At 36.8% G+C, this 9,403-nt stretch overlaps 1 pseudogene; it reads right to left on the bottom strand.

The window, feature by feature from the left end:
- Nucleotides 1–636: 636 nt before the first annotated feature.
- Nucleotides 637–8,833, bottom strand: LOC116632651 (annotated as a pseudogene).
- Nucleotides 8,834–9,403: the final 570 nt, after the last annotated feature.

The following is a 9,403-nucleotide window of genomic DNA, read 5'->3' as shown; positions in this document are numbered from 1 at the left end:
CTTTACCTGTGGCCTCTGCCTGTCATACAGGCTCAGAAGATGTAGTCCTGCTGGTACTTGGGGCTGGAGTGTGAGACTGCGACTGTTGGTACTGAGCCAACTACCAGCATATCTCTTTCAGTTGCTGCTGAAGAACTAGAATGGTGCTCAGCATACCTTCTACTTCTGTCAAGTTGAATGATGAAGACATTCAGTTCATTCTGACTGCATTTAAGCTCCTGGCTATATTTTTTCTGTAAAGCCAGCTCTGCTTCGAGGTGTGCAACACATCCCTGGGACAGCTGATTTACAAGCTCTTGATTCTCCTTGGTTTAAGCATTCAAGACTTTGCCATTAATGCTTTGCCTCTTTGGCTCATTTGAGTTTAGAACCAGAAGTTCAACAACAATGATGAAGTCCATAGTCTTATTGACAAAACTGATATACAGTGTCTCTCAGTCAGTATGCTCAAGGTTAAGAGTGATGCATATTCCATTTTCACATTTTATTGGAATTTTACATGTTCAATTCATGATTTTAAATTTCTAGGTTTTCATTCCTCCAAACTGTCTGAAGACACAGTGTGCCCAGATTTGAGACTTCTCTTTCTCTGTCTAGTTTCTTCAAACAGAAAGATTTCTCAAGTGTCTACAAGTTCTAGAAGGGAAATTTTTTGGAAGTGGCCACTTCTTCGGAATAGTCCCACACCATCAGCCTCTGAAACAAGGGTAAGAGGAAGAGAAAAAAAGCCAAACACAAGGTTCATCTGGTAAGTTTTACATGAACAATTTCAAGCTGGAAAGTATAAGAATGTGGCTTTTTTTTTTTTTGCTCAAAAAGTCTAAGTCTTGCTGTGGAAAGGAGTACTTGGCTGTCCCACCACAGCTTTTTCCTAGTGGGATGGTCAGGGAAGTCTTGACTGGGGAGTATGACTGTTTACCTATCAGGCATAAACTTCCAGGTACACAGTTTATTTCAGGCTTGTTCCAGTTTGTCTTTAGTCTCTTCCAATTCACCTTTCATTTTTAGGAAAAACCAGTTGATCACTGCATCTACCATTGTTCATCTCATTTGGGTAACACTTGGCTGCTGGACTTGCTTGAGGTACTGGATTTGAGTAGTATACAATTGTATCTCCTGCTCCTTGGTTGCTAGTCACATTACATGGATTTTTCCCTGTGTGCAGACTTTTGTTGCTGCTTCTTAGTTTTTCTTCAGACTCCCTTAAGCCAGTTGCATCATTAGAATTAAGATCTGTGTACTTGCTCTCCAAAGCTTGGACATATACTTCATATTGTTTCCATCTTAGAATTAACTCATCTTGTGCCATAATTTTGAAGTCTACTTCACTCAGTCGAACCTTTTTGAGAAGAGGTTCCTCAATGCTCAGCTTGAATCCTCTCTAGACAGAGGTCAGCGCCAGTCACATAGGCCAAAGCAGCACTGTCCACTTGCAACCCAGGCCACCAGACTGTGCTACCCCGGCCTCCCAACTCCTCTTCCTGTCACAGCCCCTGTGCCCCTCTTCCTGTACTGGATTTCTTTCTATCTATCTATCTATCTATCTATCTATCTATCTATCTATCTATTTAGATTTTATGTATTTGAAACAGAGAGTGAGCATGAGAGAGAGAGCATGAGCGGGTGGGAGGAACACAAGCAGGGGAGCAGCAGAGGGAGAGGGAGAAGCAGACTCCTCACTGAACAGGGAGCCCAATGCGGGGCTCGATCCCAGAACCCTGGGATCATGACCTGAGCCGAAGGCAGATGCTTAACTGACCGAGCCACCCAGGCGCCCAATGTATTTCTTTTTAGTGTCTTTAAAACAACATTAATTTTCCCCTGAAAAATAAAAGTTCTAATTGTATGTAGATGGATTCTTCTAACACTGGATGTTATGAAGACACTGTTAGTCCCCACTTGTGAACCAAAAAATACTATATCAATTTTGACGAATTTTATTTGACCCCATGACACAGATGTTCAGTGTATGTTAGCTAATTATATGTGAGTAGTTGTGTATATATGCATGTATACATATACACATATATGCATACACATATGTTGGTCATACTTATAATTTTGTAACTATAATTTGTAAAGTCATGGATGCTTAAGGATTGTTCTAAAAACCAGGTAATATTCAAATACAGTATTACAATTTTGAAAAGTAATGTATACAAATTATAGAATTTCCTCGACAGATTGTTATAATAACAGATATATAGTACTGCATTTTCCATAGTAACAGCATAGACTTAAGTAACGAAATACAGGATAATTTCTTTTTAATGTTCATTTCCATACAGATCTTTATAATGTCCATACCCATCTTTTAATTTTTTTCATTTTTTCATTTTTTTATTTTTTTAATTTTATTATGTTATGTTAATTACCATACATTACATCATTAGTTTTTGATGTAGTGTTCCATGATTCATTGTTTGCATATAACACCCAGTGCTCCATTCAATATGTGCCCTCTTTAATACCCGTCTTTGGCCATACCCATCTTTTTAATGTTCATACCATAAACATCCACCCCCATCCACATACATGATAAAAGTTTGTTCTCTGTATATACAGTATTGGTTATACCTCCTTATCAATAATAATAATAATAATAAAGGCTTGACTATATTACTCTAATATGTCTAAATATAGGTACATCCTAAAAATTTAGAAATGATTGAAATTTTGGTTTTCTGTTGATTATTTGCTGTTGTTTATGTTATGGTTTGATTTTCATGAAATGTATTATACACATATGACAGACAAATGTAGAGATACTTATATCTTTCTAATTTTATATGCAGATTAATTCTTATCATTGAGAGAATTGACTTAGATCTCTCAAATTCAGATGTGGAAGCATATATATGTATATCTGGGTTCTCAACATTATCATAATTGACATTTGGGACGAAATAATTAATTATGGGAGGTTGTCCTGTACACTATAGGATGTTTAACAGCATCCCTGGTCTCTATATCCACTAAATGCTAATAGCACCACTCTCAGCTGAGACAAGCAATGAATGTATATAACTCAAGCAGTGTGTAGCAAAGATGTTTCCAGATGTTGCTAAACATTCCCCAGGAGACAGATTAGCTCCTGTTGTGAACAACTGGTCTAATGTTTTAAAAATATTCATCACCAGCCAAATATATATTAAAGATGGTAAGGAATAGATTGAATATTTAAGCATTTGAACCATTTGGAAAATATAAATCTTTGATGGGTTTTCATGGACTCTTCTAGTCATTCAAATCTTGGGTCTTTTTAAAAATATTAGATAAATCAGCAAATTTCTTTCCTAAAAAATAAGTCATTTAATAATATGTAATAAAAAATCACACAATATATATGTTAGGAACTTTAAAGGGTCTAAGATTTCATACTATATACAAGCTAATGAATTTGCTTGCCAAAGTTTTATGTATGTTGATAGATTCCTGAGTTAAAAATGGACAGTTTATTGCTAATCCATAGCAGTAGCCAGAATATCCACTTATTTGTGTTAGTTCCCCAAGTCCCATTTTAGTGGAGAGACACAAAGAGAGCCACATGATAACTGCACACATACGGTCGATTATATTATGGCAGAGGAACTCTGCGTTTAGAGAAATCAAATCTCTTCTAATTAGAAATTAGTGTACCTTTCCTTTGTTCCAGAGTTAACAATATTTCTATCTTGAAGGCCATTTGGTATGAAAATATCTTTGCAAAAAAGTCTGGAAGAATAGCAGCCAGTGCTTTGAGCCCTGGGTGTTATACGCAACTAATGAATCATTGAACACTACATCAAAAACTAAAAGCAAAAACAAAAAAACCCACGAGACCCAGGGAGAATTGTTTCTCAACAGGTACTACATATAGATTACATTAAGTATAAACTCAAATTTAATTACTGCTAAATAAATGTTGAAGCAATTTGAAATCAAATATGCGTGACATACACTGACTTTATCACCAGAATAAAAATATAAAACCTTCATAAGATATATAACTGCTGGCCTCAAATTTTAAAACAAAAGTAATCATGCTTTTAATTACCCACCTGTATTCCATTTCTAGAAAAAAAGTACCCTCTGGTAATTACAGAATCATATTTGAGAGCTAGCCTGCCTAGATTCAAGTTTTGGGTTACTACTTGCTAGTGACATGACTGCAGAAGAGTTTTCTTTTTTAACTGTTCATCCTTCAGCCTTAGTTTCTTCTGTAAAAGAGGGGAAGACACTAGTACCTATCACATCAGCTGTTGCTAAAATTATACGTGGTGATTCACACAATGTATATTGCATAGGACAAAATGAATTCTTAACAACTGCTATTCAGTGTTATTTATTTTTCACTGTATGAGTGTATCAGTGTGCAAGTCACTAGAGCAAGGATTGAAATGCCAAGGTGAATAAGACATGATCCTTGATCTCATGAAGATGAGGGTTGTTGGATGCAAGAAACATTCACCAAAAGTCATTTATTTTATCTTTACATATGGTAAAGATACGTAGAAAATTATGGTGTTTGGGAGGTTGAATAGAAAATAAAATGTAGTAATATCATTGCTTTTCTTTTTAACCATTTAACTTAAATTTATGGTTAAGACACTCATTCTAAAAAAAAAAATTGTTACATAGTATGTCATTGCTTTATTTTAGCCACTTAGCAAAATAAGAATGGTTCTAACATTTATTTTATTACTCTTTCCTTAAAACAATTTTAAGTTCTTTTCCCTCTACATGTAATTTCTAGGAAACTAAATTTACCTCAAATTGGTCCTTATATTAATTTCTGTTTCTCTGAATATTTTTGTGATGTTTCTGGGTTTAATTGCAGGCTACTTGATTTTTTTTTAAATCTCTAACTTGTCCTTAGCATTAATACTCCAAAATAGAGGTAAGCTTCATATTCTTGATATTTTCTAGTATCACTTCAGATTTTTTTATATCTTTGGCAATTTGGCATACTGTTTTACTTGAATAATCCTCCACCTTCATGATTCAGTTTACATACCAACTCAGCAAAAATTCTCTTTGATCATCCTAATGAAAATTTAGCATATATGAATTTCTATAATTCTTCCATCTTTCATCCATTATTTGTTTATCTAATCAATATTTGCTACACATTAACTATGTGCCAAGCACTCTGCAATGTGCCTAAAGAGAGATTAAATATGGTACCACCCCTTCCTCTCCATGAACATGAGGTTTAGAAATGAATATTGAGGGGTGCCTGTGTGGTGTAGTCCGTTAAGCAGCAGACTCAGTTTCGGCTCAGGTCATGATCTCAGGGTCATGAGACTGAGCTCTGCATAGGGGTCCATGCTCAGCACAGAATCTGCTTAAGACTCTGTCTCCCTCTCCCTCTTCCCCTCCCACCCTCACTCTTTCTCCTTCTCTAAAATAAATAAATCTTAAAAAATAAGTGAATATTGATATGCAAACTCACTATTTTCATTTCATTTAATGACTATGTCAAGTGTTAGTCATGTGCATAGGAACACACAAAGTGAGGAATAAGCTTGTACTTGAAAATAATAGGACACATGGGGCACCTGGGTGGCTCAGTCATTAAGCGTCTGCCTTTGGCTCAGGTCACGATCCCAGGGTCCTGGGATCGAGTCCCACATTGGGCTCCCTGCTCAGCAGGGAGTCTGCTTCTCCCTCTCCCCCTGCTGTGTTCCCTCTCTTGCGGTCCCTGTCAAATAAATAAAATCTTAAAAAAAAAAAAGAATTATGAGTCCAATCAGATTTTCTTTCCCTTAAAAGCACTTGATCTTTTATGTGGGTGTCCAAAATAATTTTTTAATTATTCTGAAAACCCAATAATTTCACTGAGATATGTCTCACTGTTGAACATTTTAGATTTTGTTTCACTATATAATGTGTATGCTTTTAAAATATGTATATTTGAGCTTTCATTCAGGAAATTTTTCTTAAATGAATGAGTTTTAATATTTTTTCTTTGATTGATTTAATCATTTTGGCAGAACTGTTTTATTGTTTATCTCCTTTACTCTAGAAACTTTTTGCCTTTTTTTTTTGCTTCTATATCATTATTTTAGCTCATCATTTTTTATTCCCTGTGATTTCTGTTATGTCAGTTCACTCCTGTACACCTTTGAGTGTAGTCTTTTTAAAATGATTTTTTTTCTGTTTTATTTCTAGGTTCTGTCACCTTTCTTGTAACACTGTGCTATAGTTTAACCATTGATTTTAAACATTTAACACATTCATTCTGTTCATAGGAATCACTTTATCATTTTCTTAATTTGTTATAACTCACTTTGAAATATTGTTGCTATTCTCATCTGCCCTGACACCATATTTTTCGTGTGTGTGTGTGTGTGTGTGTGTTTAATTAATTTTTGGACTTCATTAATTTTCACCTTTTGTTACAAAATACATATAGGTGAATTGATAATCATTCTTACTGACTTTTCATGGTTAAAAGAGTTGGCTTTTCCTAGATTATTAGGAAGAACTTTCCACATACAGTGAAGTGATAGAGCAGGTTGGCTTCCCTAGTCTAACAACTGATATCCAGACCATTCCCTTTGTATTTTTACCATGAGGTATTGAAAAAAACGTTTTGCGTGGTCACATCTCTATTCCTCACAGATAAGTCAATTCAGAGGTACTTCCTTTGTATCTTTTTGTACCTTTCAGAGCTCAACAAACCTGTCCCTTAAAGTAGTTCTCTTGTTTGTGAAATATTTTGCTGCTATACTACTTTCAGAACTTGGCCTCCTTTGAACCTCTCTTCATATATGAACCACTCTACATCTGGGAGTCCCAGAATTTGTGCCCAGCATTTCTGCCCCCTGCAGAGTTTGGGGGTAAACTTCTATCAATTGGAAGAGAAGTTCCTTTTGTACTTTTTAATTATTGAAACCTGTGAGGATTTTAAATTTTGTCAGTTTTCTCAGATTTGCTCACCTACTGGCTACTCAGCCTAATGCCTCTTGTTTGGGGTATAAAATTTGTTGGCATTATCTTCATCCTTAGACTTGTTGGATCCGTCCATATTATACTCTCTCTCTATCACTTCTACTGAAAAACTGTTGATCCTGGCCACCTATCCTTATGTTCGGGGATTGGCGGGGATTCCTTGTTACCTGGCATGATTGAAGATGCCATGTGTGTGTTGTTCCCTTTCCTCCTCCAAATGAGTCTGTCTGTTGAGTATATTAAAAAATAATAATAATAGTGCTTGTACTATATTCTTATAAATGGGAATCTTCAATTCTGGTAGAAGGCATGGAATTGTATGAGGAGCCTAGTAAGTAAACACAGGTAGACAAGAGATCCATGAGCAAATAGTACTTGTAGGGATTGGCAAGTGAAAAGGACAGTGCAGAAAGCAATATGAGAAGAGAACTTGGCAGTTTGGAAAACAATTTTAAAATGTTTCGGCAATGAGGGAATGCTGCTGATGGGTGAAGTAATGAAAAACTTACGTGAGAAAGGATTGCTTTTATGTTAAAATAGTAAAACATCTCTGTTGTTAAAGTTTTAAAATATGTGAATACAAATAGATTTCTAATAGATGATGTCACTCTGGTCAATATTGCAGAGGCTCCCCTCAAGAGTATACTCTTTTTTAAAAAAAATTATTTGTTTATTATTGATCCTGGAGTCCCAAGATTGAGTCCCACGTTGGGCTCCCTGCTCAGGGGGGAGTCTGCTTCTCCCTCTGACCCTCCCCCTTCCCATGCTCTCTCTCTCTCTAATAAATAAATAAAATCTTTAAAAAATTATTTATTTATCTGAGAGAGAGCACATGCAAGTGAGTGGGGGGTGGGGAAGGGCAGAAAAATCTCAAGCAGACTCCCCACTGAGCAGGGAGACAGCCGGATGCTGGGCTCCATCTCAGGGCCCCAAGATTACAACCTGAGCTGAAATCAAGAGTCAGATGGATACTTAACAACTGAGCCACCCAGGCACCCCATGAGTACACTATTTTCTTAAGGATTGGTTGTCAATTAGAGATTTTGTTTTCAATACTATAAATGCAAATAGTATTTGTGAATTTTCCAGTTCATAAGCATTTCTAGAATCCACACGGGAATGAAGTATGTTTAATAAATTAGCACAAAGAATAGAAATATGAACTTCTCATATTCAATTTTTTTTGTTCGTCATAATGTGCCACTTATTGTTTTACTGCCTTCCAGCTCCAAACTGACCCTGTTGACTGCTCTGTGAAAATGGTACTTGACCCTTCAAATACATACACATTTTTTCCTGTTACAGCTGACAAGAAGCTTTATCAGTAGAAGGGACTGAAGAGGCATTCCAGGAAGGAGTTTTTCTTCCCACTTCAGTTCTGCTCACTCACGGCAATGGACTCCTACAAGCACTTCTGCCTCTTCAGTGCCCGTTCCTGTAGAACACAGGGGCCAGCAACACTCAGCAGCTCATAGCTTCTCCAGGCACCTAGACCCCTACACTTTGTAGCAGAGTCTCTTCAGCTCTCTCACTGCTTGCAGGTTCTTCTCAGCCCAGCTCCTAAAGCGCATGCCTGTGGGCACTCTGCTGCAGCCCCTTCCTCAGCACCTTCCCCCCATCCCCAGGGATGTTTATGGCAGAGTCCCTCAGATTCCTGAGTCACACTCAGCTTCCCCATGCCCTGCTCCTTCAGTGCATGATAGCCAGCAGCACCCACAAAGGACAGCTTTCTCTGGCACCCCAGAGGGCAGACTTACGGCAGTTTCTCCTAAGGGTTAGGGTTAGGGTTAGGGTTAAGGGTAAGGGTAGGGTTAGGTACTTCTCTGCCATTCACCTGTGCCTTCTCTAACAAGGGCTGCACCTCAGCCTCGGGGATGCAGGAGTCTTCTGCAGGCATCTGGGCTCATCCCTAGGGTTAGCATCTGCTGTTTCTATATTTAGAGTTCTCTACTTCTTACTAGCCAATCCCTTCTTACTCTAGTCCTCTGTTACAATTAATAATTCTTTATATTAAATTCCCCTGTTCAAATTAATGTGTGGTTTCTTTCTCCTGATTGGACATTAACTGATTAAGTACAAATGCAGGACGATGCAAAAATCATAGTCCACAATTCTATTTATTGATCTCATACCATAAGTTTAAATTTGACTGTCTCTTAATATTCTAGCATCAGTATTATTGTAAGCCTCAACATCACTATATTTTGTATTGAATATTCAACATTAAGCTGGCACTGTTGTAATAAATTCATATATGTATCAAGTAAATTAATCCTTACAAAAACATGTAAGAAATACTGTTTTTCTATATTTAATAGACAAGTTAACTGATGCTAGATAGTTTAAATATCTTGTCCAGTATCATATAACTCAGTTAGGTGGGAAAACTGAGATTCACATACAGTGGTTCTGGTTCCAGGATCTATATCATCAACACTGCATTATACTGTGTGAAGGTAACCTTGCA

Source organism: Phoca vitulina, unplaced genomic scaffold (genome assembly GCF_004348235.1).
Source record: "Phoca vitulina isolate PV1807 unplaced genomic scaffold, GSC_HSeal_1.0 scaffold7, whole genome shotgun sequence".
Taxonomy (NCBI): Eukaryota; Metazoa; Chordata; class Mammalia; order Carnivora; family Phocidae; genus Phoca; species Phoca vitulina.
The sequence above is the reverse complement of the archived record's forward strand: the minus strand, read 5'-3'. Positions and strand labels throughout refer to the sequence as shown.